The following is an 18,890-nucleotide window of genomic DNA, read 5'->3' as shown; positions in this document are numbered from 1 at the left end:
GGCCACGTTTGGCTGAAGTTGGCCCATTGATTATGGAGAAGAAATCGAAAATGTTTACAGACAGACGAACAGACGACGGACAACAGATAATCAGAAACCTCACTTAAGCCTTCAGCTCAGGTGAGCTAAAATAGAGGGAAAAAGATTTCGAAATTTTCAGCTCAAATCGTGTCCATGCTCCTTTAATAACAGGTTGTTATTGCCCATATCGTCATTATGACCTTAGAGGGGGAATGAGAAAATAGCTTGACTTCAAATGAGACTGTTGAAGCTGTTGTAATATCATTTGTGTGTGTACGTCTTCATAAATTGGACTTTGTTCGACATTGACCAATGTCAATTACACGAGCAACGTAGTGGGTAAATAAAAAAAAGACACATTCTTTGAAATTACTATAATTTTATTTTTGCTGTCGCATACACAACTCTTCTATCTTTATTCATCCTCATTGCAGATGTTATCCCTCACATTTTACGCTCCATCTGTAAGAAGAGACACTGATTATGACTACGGGTTACTCCGTTTACATGATCAAGATATAGGGTTCACGACGGGTGTGAGCTGTAGACATGGGATGCTTACTCCTCCTCGGCACATGATTCCACCTCTGTTATATCCAGGGGTCCGTGTTTGCCCACCTCTCTATTTTGTATTGCTTATAGGAGTTGTGAGATTGATCGCTGTTCGTTATCTTCACCTTTCATTGATGATAACATGAAGATTACGAACAGAGATGATCTTATAAAGCCTATGAGGAATACGACATTGAGAACAGAACAAACATGGACCCCTAGACACAACGTTATAAGACACAGAAATGTTTCATTAGGTCAACTGCTTTCTGGCATGTTTCATACCAGCTGAGATCATTCTTTACATATTGATTTTGACCACGGATTACTCCGTTTAATCGATCGAGATAAGTGCTCACAGCGGGTTTGACTGGTCATCAGGGGATGCTTATGCATCCTAGGCACCTGATCACACTTATGGCATGTCCATGGGTCCGTGTTTGACTAAGGATACGAAAAACTAGACAGATCTTAGGGATGACCTGTCTTTATCTCAAGACAAACAAAAACATTCTACGAATATAAACGAAAGGCCGAGCAAATAAGATCCCTGGACGCACCAGAGGGGATCAGATGCCTACGAGAAGTAAGCATACCCTGCTGACTGGTTACACCCGGGGTGAGCCCGAAAATATATGATCTCACATGGATTGTGGTTTGCTATGATTCATATTCAACGAGTTGTGTGTCTGTTATCACCAGGCCTTGGCGAGGTGATAGAAACACGAGTTGAATATAATTCAAATCAAACCATACATGAGATATTATTTTTATCACATGTTAACCCACCTTCCGGATATTCATTTATGTTACTCTATTCTTGGGAATTTCGCGTCCTGGCATTTTGTAAACAAACTACGTAAAATAGACGCTTGTATTTTCTGACGTCACATACGGCAGAGGAGAACATACATGTAATGTAATAATTAGAATTGATGTAATGGGTGATATCCACTAAATAAAGTAGTAAATGTGTTAAATAAATAAATAAACAACGCTCTCTCTCTCTCTCTTTCTCTCTCTCTCTCTCTCTCTCTCTCTGTCTCTCCCCCTCTCTCTCTCTTACAACACATCAGCTAAGAACACAGACAGTGTATTTGGTATGCCAATATATATTATTATATGTCTGCTCAGTATGCCAATCTACTCAGTATGGCTGCATACCTTGTTGGCTATACAGTTAAAAGACAACAATATATGATGGCGTATATCATAGTATTTCAACATACCTTAATGCCTGTTTACTTAGTATGTTCCTCTTTTGAAAGTTGATCTAAGTCCATAATCATAACCGCCGTATGGAGACCCGTATTGATACTGGTGTCTGTAGCCTCCAGTATAGGGGAAACCGCCTCGTTGATATTGAGACCCAAGGCCAAATCTGTATGGATTGCGGTGTCCATAGTAGGATTCTGAAAAGTAAAACGTAATTCTTAGCCGTAATAAACGTGAAATAGTATGGTGTTTAGATCTATTAAACATGAAATAATTGATGTTTACCCATATTGAACGTGTTATATTTATAGTTTAGACGTACTAAATATGAAATTATTAGATCTACTAAACATGAAATAATATAATGATGCGACGTACTAAACATGCAATGATTAGATCTACTAAACATGAAATAATATAATGATGCGACGTACTAAACATGAAATAATTAGATCTACTAAACATGAAATTATTAGATCTACTAAACATGAAATAATGTAATGATGAGACGTACTAAACATGAAATTATGAGATCTAAACATGAAATAATATAATGATGAGACCTACTAAACATGAAATGATTAGATCTACTAATCATGAAATGACATGATTAGACATACACATGAAATGATGTGATTAGACATAAACATGAAAGAATATTATTAGACCTACTAAACATGAAAGAATATGAACAAAAAATAACTTGAGACATTGGAGAAACATATTATTTTGATTGAGTAACTCTTAGATAATCTATGAAGTCAAAGTTTTATGTGAGTGTGTAACTTATAATTTGTAGTGATTAACATTCCCTGAAATCTGTAGTAGATATATAAATGAATAAACAGAAAAAAATGACAAATACATGACAACCAGAATGTCTGTCCAGTGGAAACACGTATATCATTCATGCTTACGTCCGGGGTAATAGTTGTTGTATCCATACTGACTGCCGAGGCCGTATCTGTAGCCATGGTTACTGCCGTAGTACTGTGTTGCGGGATAGTAGTTGTGGTGGCCGTACCCCCCATGGCTGTACTTGTAGCCTGGTGCGGCGGACACCGCCGCCACACAGAGAACAGCAAAGATCACAGCGGTTCTCATCTGGATGGGGAAATAAACTTTTATTATTCAGATCACACATGTCTAACTTCTTTATATCAAACGGTGAAGATAACGAACAGTGATCATTGAAAGGTGAAGATAACGAACAGTGATCATTGAAAGGTGAAGATAACGAACAGTGATCATTGAAAGGTGAAGATAACGAACAGTGATCATTGAAAGGTGAAGATAACGAACAGTGATCATTGAAAGGTGAAGATAACGAACAGTGATCATTGAAAAGTGAAGATAACGAACAGTGATCATTGAAAGGTGAAGATAACGAACAGTGATCGATCTCATCAATGAATCGTGTTTCCAGTATGATTATAGTTTTGGTGAATCTGTTCATCTAGGGACTGGTATAGTGTTTTATCTTGAGTTGAAAGATCACATAGACTTTATAGAGTCTTGATTGAGAAACAATAGCAATGAAAAAGCAAACAGCAAAAAAAAAAAAAAAAAAAAAAAAACCAGCAAAAAAAAACAAACATGGAAAGCAAACTTGTTACAGGAAGAAAAATACTGGTGAAAGCAAATATCACAAACAATAAGTTAAAACACTGTTGGTAAAGTGAAGGAAAGCTTCCTGGAAAAGTGCAAGAAATAACCAATTTGCGTGGGCGCCATTGTAACCGTCATATATTTAATTAAAGCACACTGGTAGTTTGAGTTCTAAAGTTCTTTATTGTTATATCCTAATTCTGGAGGATGATCAAAAAATTATGTAAAATACATGTAATTAAGTTCTCTCTCACTCTATCATTCACACTTTTAGTTATATTAAAATAATGATTTCAAAATATTTATAAATTAATGTAATAGATAAATATTTACCAATAGAGTAAATTTAAACTCTTACCGTAAACTCGGAAGAACACAAACTGTAGTAAAACTTAGTTTCTTTGATATGACAATACGTGAATAATAAGTCACTCAGTCCGGGTATGGAGTGTTGCTGGGTTAGTTTCTGGAATTGGCGCGAATCTTGCTAATATAGCACCAAACCAGGAAAACAACTCACAGGATACTCACAACCACACACAAACGATACTGACCTTTCACACTCCTCTCTCTACCAATCAGCGTTCATCCCCATGAATATGAATGAAATGAAACGACTTACGATGAAATGAGTAACGTAATGAAATTATATTAGTATGTTAAATATGAATTATTTCATCCTGTGACATTTGTATCAGCATCATTAGGTGTAAATTAGGAGGCAGAATGTCGATTGATGAATTGTATTTTGTTTAACGCCCCTCCCGAAAAGTTTTCACCCATATGGAGATGTTACTATTGACGTTGAAGGGCTGCAATATTTAGGCTTAAGCTCGGCAATAAAGCAGGAAGGGATCTTTATCGAAGTTTACAAGAGACATTAATAGAATATTGAGAAACTGTCTTTCAAATTACTGCAAATTTAAAATGGGTAGGTATTTACAGATGTAAAGCTATACTGGTCACAAGAAAAACGCATTGGCACTATAGAACCGCTTTCAAATTATGTCATGTTGAAATTATCAGAGAAGGATTACAAAAATATAAGACAAGAATCTACAAGTTTTTTTTTCTTTTTCTTTTATCTTTTTGAAAATAATATGCATGCATCAAGAGAAGCCAAACTTACCTTTGTTTTGGGTTGAACAGCGGATAAAGATAGATGATATAGCGGTATACAAGGTCGACAGCAATTTATATAGACTTACTAGGGGGATCCTTCACGGGGGTACGGAGCTGAACACAATCCATCTCACTGATCGTAAATCACGATTTTAATTTACATATCATTAATCACCATCGGTACTAGTCTGTTTATGTGATTGGTTCTTTGAAGAAGAAAAAAAAAAAAAACGGGAAAAAAAGCCAAACCGATTAGTGAAGGAGACTAAAAAATACCACAATTTGTGTGCAGTTAAATCTGTTCGGCACCTGGTAGCAAAAGGTCTGTTTGGATATATTTGCGAGTGTGCAGATACTCGATTTGATTGGACATACTGAATGAAGTACGCAAGCCATACCATGATGGTAGTTACATGTTCGCGGTATACACAATATGTCAGCATATTAATTGCAGTTCATATCGCCATGTTCACCGCAATAAACCGTTATTTGATGCTTATTATTACACATGTACATTATGCTTTCCCCATTAAGACATCCCCGTAAACTAAATTCAAACATAACAAAATAATAAGAGACTTCAAATTTAAATAAAACATTTTATAATATTTGTTCGGAATATTAGATATTTTTTCTGCCAATGCATGTTTTTTCCGTAATCCGGATGGCTGGTTTCCTGAAAGTGTAGAGGGACAATATATGTATATGTTTTAGTTTCGATGAAAACATCGCAGCGATCGCTTGCTTAAACGTCTTGAAAAGGCCCTAATAACTTTCCATGAGGAGAAATGCCATAGTTCTGTCGCAGGATACATTTTACAATATCCAAACAAGCGCCTGCATTTAGTATAAATGACATATAAGTTGATGTACTGTAGCTTAAAATAACACAAATTACAGCCAACAATCAAACACTACATCTCTAAGTCCTTAGTATTAAACTTCCCATGTAGGTCTATTATTAATTTATTGTAATATATCCTGGATTAAGTATAGGATTCAGAATCCTATTCCCTCTATCATCAATTAGCGTATGCTCCTTAAAAGGGTATAAAGCTCTCTGTATTATAGTTTAAATTTGACACACATATACTTAAATTTATCAAATAACTCTTTATACAATAACGCATCGGTACTAGAGGCCAACTACTTAAATACAGTGGTCTAACGCGTCTTCTATGGTTTTCTCATGAAGTCCTGGACGTGCGAGCTTGGTCAACTCCACGTTAAACACTTTCGGCCACAAATAATTTGCACACACACAACTATCCTTCTGCTTTCGGCCAGTAACTAAGGAAATTTAGGCGACTATCTATATTATTTAGACAAATTCAAGCACAGAGCTGGTGGTTTTCTGCACTGGATCCGATGGGGTGCTCCCTTTGTACCTCCTTTGTCGCGTCCTCAACACAGTCTTCAAGAAGACCGTCTCCCCGATTTTACTGAGGGAGATCCGAGGGTCGATCGACCACAGATGAAGAATAGCTAGCTATCTTCAAGAAGCCCTTCCCCGACTATACTGTGGGGTTCCGTGGGCGGTCGACTCTAGGAAGAGGAGATGGACCCATCCACCACTTCAGGAGAAACTAACCATCCCCAAATCTTCAAGAAGACCCGTCACCGTTTCCAGGGGATCCGAGGGTCGACCACCATCGTCGTCTCGCCGCAACAAACTTTCTGTAGCAGGGCCCCTACTGGGCAGTCTGTACTATAAATCTACACCATCATCATCATACTGTAGCCACATAAGCCGATTAGAATTAAATATTCTCGACGAGCAGTTTGTTTATTTGTCATGGTATGGTAACGTCACGATTTGATGTCGTAATTCGTTACATGAAAGGGAATATCTATAATTTGTGATATTTAAACCAAATATATAACACCCAATTGTTTATTAAATCAGAGTTACAAGTTGAGCAAATCTGACACCAATCCTTGCCCGCGATTCATGGCCAGCGACGAGGAGGGCATATTTCAAGATTTTTCTGTTCTTATTAAAACCTATCTTTCCATGAAAAGGAAATACAGATTGTTAAGAAAATACATATCGTTATCGGAATAATATAATTTAATATCAGAACTTAGTTATTTTCCTCACATTTTAAAAACTAGATAGAAACGAAATATATATACATTGTATATATGTGCGTGTGTGTTGGGGGGGGGGGGGTAGAGGGGGGGGGGTGATTAACAGTCGGGTTATGACAAAGTAATGGGAAATCATGTTTTTATTTTATTTAGATATACGTATTCCATATACATGTAGTTCAACTTTAAAAAGGGTATTGATATCCCAATCTTTAGTAAGAATATCCCAGGTATCTTCCACTATTGACAGTCTGCTGGAAAATTCAAACAAGGATTGTAAGTATGCTGATGTGAAGGACACAGGGACACCTGATCCAGGAACTGTGACATTTCATTCGGAGCGACAACCTGACATCCGTATGGTCTAACTCTTGTTGTTGAATATAGGGTTAAATCCATATAGATTTGGTTAACATTCTTGTAGAACCAAAACAGAGGATTCAAATTTAATAACTCCAGATATGAAACCCTGGTGCTGTGGTACTCGTTTCACGAAAACAGAAGAAGAGAAAAAAAAATATAAAAATTATTTCAAAACTTTTTTTGTAGAATATGCTGCAAGAATGTTCCAATTTAGTGATTGATTGTACATGTAAGTACATGGACATTCGTATATTTCACTTGGAGAGGAAAAACGGGTAATACTTTTTGATAACATTCGCTATGGTGTTATTGCTTAGCAATAAAATATACATTTATAAGAGTACATTTTTTATAGATTAACAGTTGAGATATTTGTGTAAATTTTGCTACGCTTCGGTTGACAATGGTTTTCTCGGAGTGAAAATTTTCAATGTTACCCTCAACTACATGCAATATTTATATATTGGTACCTAACAACCAAAATATTTATTTGTCAGTAAAAATGAGTAAAGTGATACTGATGCTTTTGTATTGTTTTATAAGACACATCAGATCCCAGAATGGCCTATTTTTTTTTTTACTGTAATCTATGTTTTATATATTTGTTTATGTACAGTATAAAACGATTATTGTTACATTATTATGCTTTGTTTTACAGAGATACTGCTAATCTTTGACATTGATTTTTACACATGTTGATTTGTTATTTTATCAAACCAGAAGTATTCTTAATCATTACTTATTATTAAATATATTTCAATGTTATTTCGTTTTTATTGAATTGTCTGATAACAACTAGAGAAAAAATGTATTGAGGAGTAACCTGAGCAGCAAATATTGAAAAAACAAAAACAACCATGGACAAAACTGCTTTTCATAGCTCAGCTACAGGAGTGATATTGCGAATTTCTGAGAAAATATCCTTTTATTTTCTTCATCAGTATATACACTATAAAGTTGAATTCAACAAGAAACGAAAAGTTTTAAAACAAAAAATGCTGATATTTACTATATTCCAACAAACACTTTTACAATAAATAAGTATCCTTGTAACTGAGTTGGACTCGATATCTTGCATGGCGTATGCACTCAAGATAATTAGAATTAAAATGATAGGGAAATTTTTCAAAAGATAATAAATTCCGCATAAACAACCAAAACGGGTTCCAACAGAAGTAAACATATGAAAGGTACAAGTGCATGTGGACAGATGATTAAGTGTATAAAACATGAACACCTCAACATCTTATTGTCTTTATTGTCACTGAACAGCTTTGTGAAATGTAAACCATCATGCCTGAAGAGATGATTATACGTCTATCCATGCTCAATTTAAATAATTCCATGCAGATATCACAAACGTTAAATGGTTGGAAATCGAACGTGGTAGCTACATGTGTATATGCAATATAAATGTATTTGCTTCTGCAAAATGAAGAGTTTTCAACATATTGATCTTCATGGCAGAACGTTAGGTTCATGTGCACGGTGAAATTTTCAAATACACAGATGTTTTGAAGCTGGCTCTTCCGGTTTACTGATAGTTCTTTGCTCCACGTACTCTTTCAGGTTTGTCAAAACCATGTTTCTAGTAGGAGACATTGAATAGAACACACTTCATTCACTTGTAACTTTTAAGCTTAAGGAAATCCGCTTCTGACTGGATCTGTAGGGAAAAAAAATGCATGCATTTAAGAAAGGGTCCAATCCAGAATCAAAATTGAAGTCCAATCCGGCACGTTTATCGTGGAAACGACCATAGTCCAATCCTGCACATAAGGAAATGTTCAAGTCAAGATATTTATGTAACCAAGGTGATTTAAGGGACAAATCATATACACTGGATCAAGTTTCCATCATAAGATATGTGTAGAGTCTATTTTACAGAAATTATTTTTCTTAAAATGCATTAAGACATGATTAGAAACATCGTCGCCCGCTTCGAGTTCTATCGAGAAAATATCGTCAACTTCGATCAATGAATTTACAGTTGTACGTGTAAATGAATAAGAATTCCAACAACCAATCGACTTAATAAAGCCTCCCTGGCCAGACAGTGTTTTAAATTCATAAATTCGTCATCTACTAAGTCGGTAAAATGAAGACTTTTAAGAGCCCTTTGTGTGGAACTGCCGTCTGCCATCTTGTTTTTTCCAATCCTGCACACGATCATGACAGTGATATTCATTCTTTAAATTTTTAAAATGAATACATATGCATAGAAACAAATGAGTATAGAGCAGTGACTAAGGACACACAATACAAATGAAATGCCTTTCACATGCATTCAAACTTTAGGGCGGAGGGGGAGGGGGTATCTGGGTGAAAAGTTGACTTCATAATTGTCCAAAATTCTTGACATACAGAAAAGGTTACACGTACATTTCATGTATATTTTCATCACACGTATCTTTCCATATGGTGTGTCTTTTCTAGAGACATATTTAAACTTCAGCGGAAGTAACATGGTGACATCTCAGAGGAAATTCGAGCTACTAACCCGGTTGTTCCATTATTTTTGTGGTTACTTTTGACAGCTCGTCAATAAATCAATGTGCCCGTCTCTCATATCTGCGTCCTCGTTCAAATATGATGAATATCTAAACACTACTCAAAGTATAGGAGAAACTATCATTACTAAATCTATATTAGATTTTAAAATACTTTATGTGACCCTTCTCTAGGGTCATTTGGAAAATCATCCACTCGCGTATAGTTTTTCTGTAGAAGCTGGGAAAACCTGTGGCAATGGTATTTCATGGGCAGTGAGTCACGGATAATCGACAATATCAGGAAAAAAGGTATTGTCTAATACTGACACCTTCTACGTTCCTCGTCCTCAAGCCATTCATCCACATTCGTAGGACTCACGGAGGGTATGACCGTCAACAGGGAATGATTATTCCCCCTAGACATTTGATCCCACCTCTGGTATATCCAGGCCTCAAGACCATAAACTGAGAATAGACTTAAGTCTAAATTTCAAATCAAGCTAACTTTTGAAACAATTTTCATAAAGGAATACATTTTTAGCATATGTTTGCATTTGATTTTTTTTAAACCTGCATTTGAAAAAAAAACCCAAACACATATGCTAAATAAATCTTAAGATATAAGCAATCAGAATTTTGGCTTAAGTATATTCTCAGTTTATGATCTTGGGCCCAGGGGTCCGTGTTTGCTCAACTCTCTATTTTCTAGTCTTTATAGGAGTTTTAAGATTGATTGCTGTTAGTAATCTTCACTTTTCGTACTCTGCTTGCTACACAAAAGTGTTGATTTTATCGTCGTTCATTTTCGTTTGTATGCGTTCAGTTGTGGTTGTAATCGTTTTACAGATTGTAGCTGTATTCGCATTCAAAGAAATCAAAGGAAAAGGGAACTTTGAAACTGCATTTATTTTCAAATTATGAGAAACTCGGGTAAAATTTGGTTTTGATGTTTATACGTATTAAAATCTTTAAAAGTTAATCAACCTGATTTTAATGAATATAAAGCACGACTTCTGGTAATCTTTTTTAATCACCGTTCGTTTTCTTTACTTACTCATTTATATTACGTATATTAAACCGTAGTCAGTCTTAGTATAACTATTTTATTCATTTACAAGTGATGCATTCGTCATTTTAATCAAATGTTGTTGATTTTTTTCAAACCATCATTTCTACACCTTAAAACGTTTATCGATTGTCATGTTTCCGAACATGCTTTTTAATCGCAGAAATGATACATTTTGCAATTATTATTGATAAGCCTTTTTCCGGAATCATACATCATGTTTCCTTCAACCAATAGAACATCGTACTAATGTACTCTGTCAATGATGGGCGTGGGGCTGTAATGTCGTTAAAAATCCAGGCAAAACTAGGTCAATGACACGGATATAATTATGTAGCTATTAATAGCATGCTGTATCTGAAAAAAGCTGACGGATTGATTGAAATCCACTTATCATGGTGCTGGTAATTTGTCAATGGAAAGGTTATATTCGTCAGATGTTCCCTGCTATTCAAAGATAATGGATTTAAATGCACGTTATAGTATGGTCTTTGCACATGCATGAAATATTCTACGATACTTTACTATTATATTACATGCAGGGCATGTAGGTTACAATTAAAGGGGGGGGGGGGGTAACTATGTATCTCTGTCAGCTATGTTTTATGCACAAATCGTATATAAAAAGTGTCATGATTTTCAAATATTTTTAAAACGTATTTAAAAAAGTTTGCACCACTAGTGTTAAAAAGTCCTAAGTAGATTTCTTTGATGATAAAGTACTAATTTTCTTCATTGCATGATTTATTACTTTTAGCTGGGCTGGTACATGAAATTTACTTAGATATATTTGAATTTGTTTTACGTTTTGTTAATTTCCATATCTACATTTCACTATAGCAAATGTGTATGATTAACAGTGTTTTATGAATCTTCTAAATGCACACAAACACAAATTGATGATAAAACTTTTATCATAAAAGTGATCCTTCTAATTATACAGGGTATGTTTTTAACCCGTCCGTCAGTCAGTCCGTAAGTGCCTTTCTTGTCAGCTCAACTCCTATGAGACCGTTCAACAAAATTTCGTGAAACTTTGTAGTTAATAAGGAAACACTGTGTAGATGTGTCTGATTTCAAAGATTTTTTCTCTGATTTATGCCTCTTTTGGACTTTCGAGCCCGTCCGTCCTGATTTTGCAGTAATGCATAGCATTACCATTCATCATGAGATATTTGTCAAGCAATGTTGGAGCGTGGGGTATGTGAGCTTGCTCACTTTTTCTTTCATTCTATAAGCATTACAAAATGTTGAGTAGGACAGAGAGACACCAAGTGGAATAAGGCGCTTGTGAGGAGTAAACATGCTCTGTTGACCGTTCAAATCCCCCTTGAGTCATTTATTTCGTAAATGGAATAATCCGTATGCAAACTCAGTATGAAAAGAACAGTATAACAATTGGCAAGAAACATGTCAGACAGCACTCTACCTAATGACAGGTTGTGTTTGTAAATAAGATCATTATATCAACCATAAACTTTGCAAAATACAGGCTTTAAAAGATATCCAGGGGTCCGTGTTGCCCAACTCTTTTATTTTGCATTACTTATAGGAGTTATGAGATTGAAAGTCAGGTTTAAAGTCAGCACTTCACAAATTCTATGGTCGTTATAACGATCTAGTATGTCAATACAATCTATCATTGGGTCAAATGTTGTCTGACGTGTTTCATACCGATTGTTAAGCCGTTCTTGACACACTGATTTTGACTGCGGATAATTCCGTTTGCCTGATCAGGATATAGGGCTCACGGCGGGTGTGACGAGTTGACAGGGGATGCTTACTCCTCCGAGGTACCTGATCCCACCTCTGATATATCCAGGGGTCCGTGTTTGCCCAACTATCTATTTGTATTGCTTATAGGAGTTACGAGATTGATCACTATTCGTTATCTTCACCGTCCATACCATTAAAACCAATGAACTATCATCGTATTTGTCAATAGCCTGATTCATTAACGATATCATACGTAGAACCGGCTCTCACGTACCATTGTCAGATGACAATGGAATATTGCTACATAAATGTGAAACGTTAACGATGAAGAAACTGAAGTTAACTTTTCTTGTCAGTAAAATATCCAAATTTTAAGATGTGAAAGACCTGATTCGATTTTTATTGACGAAGCAGTTCTGAAGTCAAAAAGCCAAATTTTTAATTAATGGTAGTGAACGGGTTGCGAATTAGTGGATTTTAATACTGTTGATTTTTGAAAACTTTTGTGAATTAATTTGATTCAAAGAACGTTGGAATTTCGGAGAATCCACAGTTGGTTTTCATTATTTCTTGCTTATGTTGAAGCACTTGATCGTTTTTCATATACACACATGCTCATATTAATGCCACAATTATATGTTTACATTTTCTTTTTGGTTAAACTTTATTATTCGACATTTCTTATTAAGGATATTTGAAAATACCTTTAGTATTTGATATCAAATTTCACAACTTGATTTGAAATTTTCATATGTAGTTGATGATAGTAATGTCTTAAGTTACAATACAATATTTTTAGTTGCATATGATGTCGTGTATTGATTAAGTTTTAAGAATTGTTTTCCCAGTTCTTAAAAAATAATTTCTAAGTAGTTGAAAAGGATGTACACCTCTTCAGCTCTTGCTCACATTGTAAGAGAAAATAATCCTATTACTACTTAACGATGCGTTTTAGAAATAATGACGTGGATACAAATCATTAAAATTAATTCAACGATTTCAACGCGATAGAGGTATAGATTCTGAAGTGTGTACTATGATAAGTCAAGATGATGTTAAATACATACGAAATCTTAAATTATAATCACCATCGTAATTCACATTAATGTCATTTCAGTGTTTAGAATGGAACAATATGAGGAATGTGTGGTGAAGCGCGATGCCATAAATCATAGAAAAGAAAATGACTTCACGTGATTGAGAGATCGGATATGCCCCATTCATTAGTATACGTTTGTGTTATTTTTAAAGTGAAAAGATGAAGATAACGAAAAGTGCATAGATTGGAAAAGTGTATGATTTCACTGACTGCAGTTAATAAAATATTTTAATCGATTAAAGATTTGTTTTATAGGGGTATTGCCTGTCATTTTGGCACCAAAAATTGAATTCAATGAACATTGCTCTATATTATATATCTCAGTAATAATATCAGTATTTAATTATTTCGAAAAATATTTAACCTCAAAGTAGGTACATGAATATGTAATTGGTGATGAAATAATTATTGTCTTGCAAGACAATGATTTTTCCTTATACACTAAAAGCGCTCATCTAACGTAGTTTTATTAGGTTTCTCTTCGTTTTGAACAAGATGAAAGTTTTTATTGGTCATAAATTTCATTGAGAGATTTTGAGAAAAAAAGCTGCCATCACTTTCACAGAAAATGCGTCTTTAAGAGAGAACCATCATACGATAGGGGTTCTAGCAAGTGTTCTTGTACAATTGACATCACAGGGACTTGTGCCTTCGGTACCTCAGATTTACTGTCAAATAAGTTGATGTTACAGGGTTTCAACAGTTTGGTTTAAATTCAACATTTCGCAAATTCTATGGTCGTTGTAACTATACGAGCGGAAGAAAGAAACTGTGCATTATTTAATATATGAAAAAATAATAAAAAATAACAATGAACAAATTTTATTTTTTGTACTACTGTTAGCAAATGTATTCATTACCACATTTCATAATGTTAATGTCGAATAACGTCAATTTTAGCACACTCGAAGGACACTGGTATTCGAACTTGGATTAACAAAGTTAATAACGCGTGTGACCACCATTTGCATTCACGCATGCTTGACAACGGCGCCTCATTGATGCCACTAAAGTGCTCAGAAATGCTTGAGGGATGTTGTTCCAGATGTTGGTTAAAGCCTGGCCTAAATCAGCCAATGTCACTGGCTGATTTTCGTAAACGGCGTTGACGTCGCTCCATTTCATTCCAGACGTGCTCGATTGGCGATAAATGGGAGTAAACAGCTGGTCAAGACAAGACATCGACATTCTGTTGAACAAGAAAGTCCCTGACTACACGTGCAACATGTGACCTTGCGTTGTCTTGCTGCAGAGTGTTGTGATTTTGCTGTCTCTGTATGAAGGGTATCACATGGCGCTGAATAATGTCGTCTCAATAGCTTACACCGGTGAGGTTTCCATTGACAATTTGTAGAGGGGTCCTTCCACGTGCTGTTATTCCACCCCACACCATAACGCTACCTCCACCGAATTGTCGACGTTGCACAATACAAGCGTCCTGGTACCGCTCCCCAACGCAACGATACACTCTACAACGGATGTCACTGCTATCCAAATGAAATCTGGATTCATCAGTGAGCAGAATATTGGCCCAGTCCTGTATTCTGAATCGCAGATGTCGTCTGCACCACGTTAGTCTAGCGATATGATAACGTTGAAACAGTATTGGGCACACCGCTGGACGTTTTGGTCTAATGTTGTGCTCGCGCAGACGATTATTCACAGTTCTTGGACTCATTGGTCGAAGTCCAGGAATGTTACGAACAGTCAAACTTGCTGTCTGGAAACGATTTCTCAGGTACACAAGTCTAATGTGGTTGTCCTGTCGACGCGATGTCACACGAGGACACCCAGAACGTGGTCGATCCCGAGTGTAACCAGATTGTTGGAAACGTCTCCTTAATGACTGGAGGGTGTTTCGATGAACTCCAAAGTGTCATGCTAGGATATTTTGTGCCATCCGAGCTTGAAGCATCCCAACAGCACGATTACGTTGGTTTTCGCTGAGTCGTGGCATGACAGAAGGGTAAAAACTGAAGTGCTTTCCTTAACGAATAGTGTTGAAACAAACCTCTTACACCTTTAACAGTATTGGCCGGTAAAACTCGTGCGTACGAACACTTCAATAAACAACATGTGTTCACTAGCCATGGAAAAAGTCCGTGCATCTGAGTCGGGTACTATCCGATATTGTTAAAAAAAAATAACCTTTATCGATTGTTTAGATTTTATAAATATAAACAATAAATATAGAAAAATTATACTAAATTTTATAATGCCCAGTTTCTTTTTTCTGCTAGTATATCTAGTTTGCAAATAGAACCCGTGATTGGGTCAAATGGTGTCTGACGTGATTCATACGTATTGTTAGGCCGTTCTTTATGTACTTATTTTAACTACGAATTATTCCATTTACCTATATATTTCTGGTTTGGTGTATCACTCGGCTTAATGAAAAAAAGAAACATGCAAGCGAATCATTGTATTTTGTCAAGGCATGTATACCCTAAAACTCCCCAAGCTTGATATTCTTGATTCATAACGTGTGATCCGTCATCAAAATATTTCTGTGTGCAGTGCCATTCTGATTCAACGCAAAAGTATTCTGAAGTTGATATTCAAAAAATGCTGGAGTTCCTCATTGACAATATCTTCGTAGTCTTTGGATACCAGGTCTCAGAATCACCATGAAAAGAAATTGTTATAATTTTTTACACGATGGGTGTGACCGGTCGACAGGGGATGCTTACTTTTCCTATGCACCTGATTCTACCTCTGGTGTGTCCAGGGGTCTATTTGCCCAGCTATCGATTTTGTATTGCTTATAGGAGTTGTGAGATTGATCATCTTTCGTTATCTTCGCCTTTCATTAGCTAATCTTTTTCGTATTCTTGTGATTCAGAATTTAGTCAAAAGCTTCTCTATGTGAAAAATGAATATGCTGCTGTGCTTTTTGTTTTCAACATACACGTTTACGGCGAGCTAACAATAAACGCGGTGTTTTCAGTTTCTCCATTGTCAACATTGCATACTAACATATTTATGTAGCAATATTTTATCATCATCATCATCTGCTTATTGTGTTAATGACTCTCAACTGATTCGATGCGAGGATGTGTTGCGTATGATCCTTTTTTATTCAAGGTAGACTATTGACAGATACGTTGATGTTACCGAGGTCCCAATATTCTCGCATAAAGTCAACATTTTGCAAATTATATGGTCATAACAAATGTTATTAGTTGTAAATACAACTTATAATGAAGTCAGGTGCTGTCTTGCGTGTTTAATACCAATTGTCAGGCAGTTCTTTTTATACTGATTTTGAATTTGAATTTCCCAGTTTCCCTGATTAAGTTAGATGGCTTAAGGTGTAACCCGTCATCAGGGGATATTTGTCCCTTCTAAGGTTCTACTACCACCTTTGGTGTTTGAAGGAATTTTGTGTTTCCATCTCGCCATTTTGTAATTTTTGCAAGATTTTTAAAATTGGGCACTGTTATTTTCATCTTTTTCATCCTGATGATTCACTATTATAGTATGAAAGGCGAAGATAACGAACAATGATCAATTCCATAACTCACACAACGAATACAAAATTAAGAATTGAACAAACATGGACCCCAGGGGTGTGTTTTACAAAAGAACTTATTACTTACGACCAACTTTGCATACTGGAATTTTCCAGTTTATAGTAAGATAACTCAATCCAAATGCAAAATATTTTTTTAATTATTGAAGAGTAAGCCTCAGAAAAGTTTTACTTCATTCATTAACAGTAACAACTGTGTAATACACTTTAAGATTTGCGACTTTATCCTAAGTTGTTTTGTAAAACGGGCCTCAGGACCAGAGGTGGGATCGGTTGCCTAGGAATAGTGAGCATGTAATCCACCATTAGTATGCCTATGAATTATGTAAACCAAAATAATTAAATAAACCACAAGATTATCTTTCTACAATAGTAGAACTTGATTTATAAACCATTTAGAATATACTAGTAATATGATTGAAAACGGGACTAATTAATAATTCATCACTATCCTTATTACATTCTTTAGAGAGATTTTCAGTTGATTTCCTTTGAACTCATCAATCCATCGAGGATTCTGTTATTTCATATTATACACATATAATTGTGGATACACGGATAAGTGTTACTCTGATTACAAAGTGTGTGAACAAGAAGGTATCATTTTATTGGTCCATATACATAATCGATTCTAATATTCTACGTCATATAATGGTGGACACAGTGAAAGTTTATAACATTAGGAATACTGATACAAAAAATTGGACGCATTGGTTGAGCGCTTTGCAGTTAGAACTTTGTAAGATACGTATGTCTTTCCGATGACACTTTAAAATCATTGGTCCCGTGTCCCGGCAGGTGTTGTCACGATAAAGAACAAATGTGATTTGCAATTCCTTAACGAGGATGTCGAATCTAATGTATGGTGAAATTTTAGGACATTGTTCGCTTTATTTTCTGACAAAAGGAGTTCATGTTTGTGTGCTTTAGAAAACGATTAAAGATTACACAAAAGCTGTCGTTTCATAACAAAATAGATTGGGCATCGGGCTTAGGATAAATGTTAATCTTCTCGTGATTAGTTACCTTGAATGGTTGGTTTGTTAAAGACTTTCAAACAATGTGTCTCTAAGATGTTTTGCTAACACACCAACAACAATCTATCATAAAATTGTTTTAAAGTAGGTCAAGCACAATCTCTCTAAGTACTGTCGTACAGTTGTGTCGCAACTCCATCGTTTCATCCTTCAGCATTCATCACTGCAAGCTTAAGATGAATGCTTATAATCAACTCGTTATCCAACACGTATGAACCATCTTCATTTCTGTGTGTACATTTGTATGTTTTATTTGTAGATATTCACGTGTACATTTGCACATATTTACGTGTGCACTTGTACATTTGTACATATTTACGTGTACACTTGTACATTTTATTTGTAGATATTTATGTGTACACTTGTACATTTTATATGTAGATATTTATGTGTACACTTGTACATTTTATTTGTAGATATTTATGTGTACACTTGTACATTTTATTTGTACATATTCACGTGTACATTTGTATATATTTACGTGTGCACTTGTACATTTGTACATATTTACGTGTACACTTGTACATTTTATTTATATTTATTTATGTGTACACTTGTACATTTTATTTGTAAATATTTACGTGTAGACTTGTACATTTTATTTGTACATATATGTGTGTATACCTGTGCATTTTATTTATACATAGCTATGTGTACACCTGTATATTTGATTTGTACATATTTACGTGTATACTTGTACATTTCATTTTTACATATTTATGTGTACACCTATATATTTTATCTGTACATATCTATATGTACACTTGTACGTCATTCTATTTGTAGATGTTTATGTGTACACTTGTACATTTTATTTGTAGATATCTCATTTTATATGTACATATTTTTTGTGTACACTTGTACATTTTATTTGTAGATATCTCATTTTATATTTACATATTTTTTGTGTACACTTGTACATTTTATTTGTAGATATCTCATTTTATATGTACATATTTATGTGGACACTTGTACG

General features: G+C 35.2%; 1 long non-coding RNA gene across 1 annotated transcript; it reads right to left on the bottom strand.

The window, feature by feature from the left end:
- Positions 1-383: 383 nt before the first annotated feature.
- On the bottom strand, positions 384-4,679 carry LOC125662486 (uncharacterized). Its single transcript, XR_007365410.2, has 4 exons — positions 4,526-4,679; positions 2,706-2,892; positions 1,803-1,985; positions 384-483 (listed from the first exon to the last, which is right to left on the bottom strand). It is a non-coding gene; the product is annotated as an uncharacterized LOC125662486 (long non-coding RNA).
- Between the last annotated feature and the right edge of the window lie 14,211 nt (positions 4,680-18,890).

This window comes from Ostrea edulis, chromosome 8 (genome assembly GCF_947568905.1).
Source record: "Ostrea edulis chromosome 8, xbOstEdul1.1, whole genome shotgun sequence".
Taxonomy (NCBI): Eukaryota; Metazoa; Mollusca; class Bivalvia; order Ostreida; family Ostreidae; genus Ostrea; species Ostrea edulis.
The sequence above is the reverse complement of the archived record's forward strand: the minus strand, read 5'-3'. Positions and strand labels throughout refer to the sequence as shown.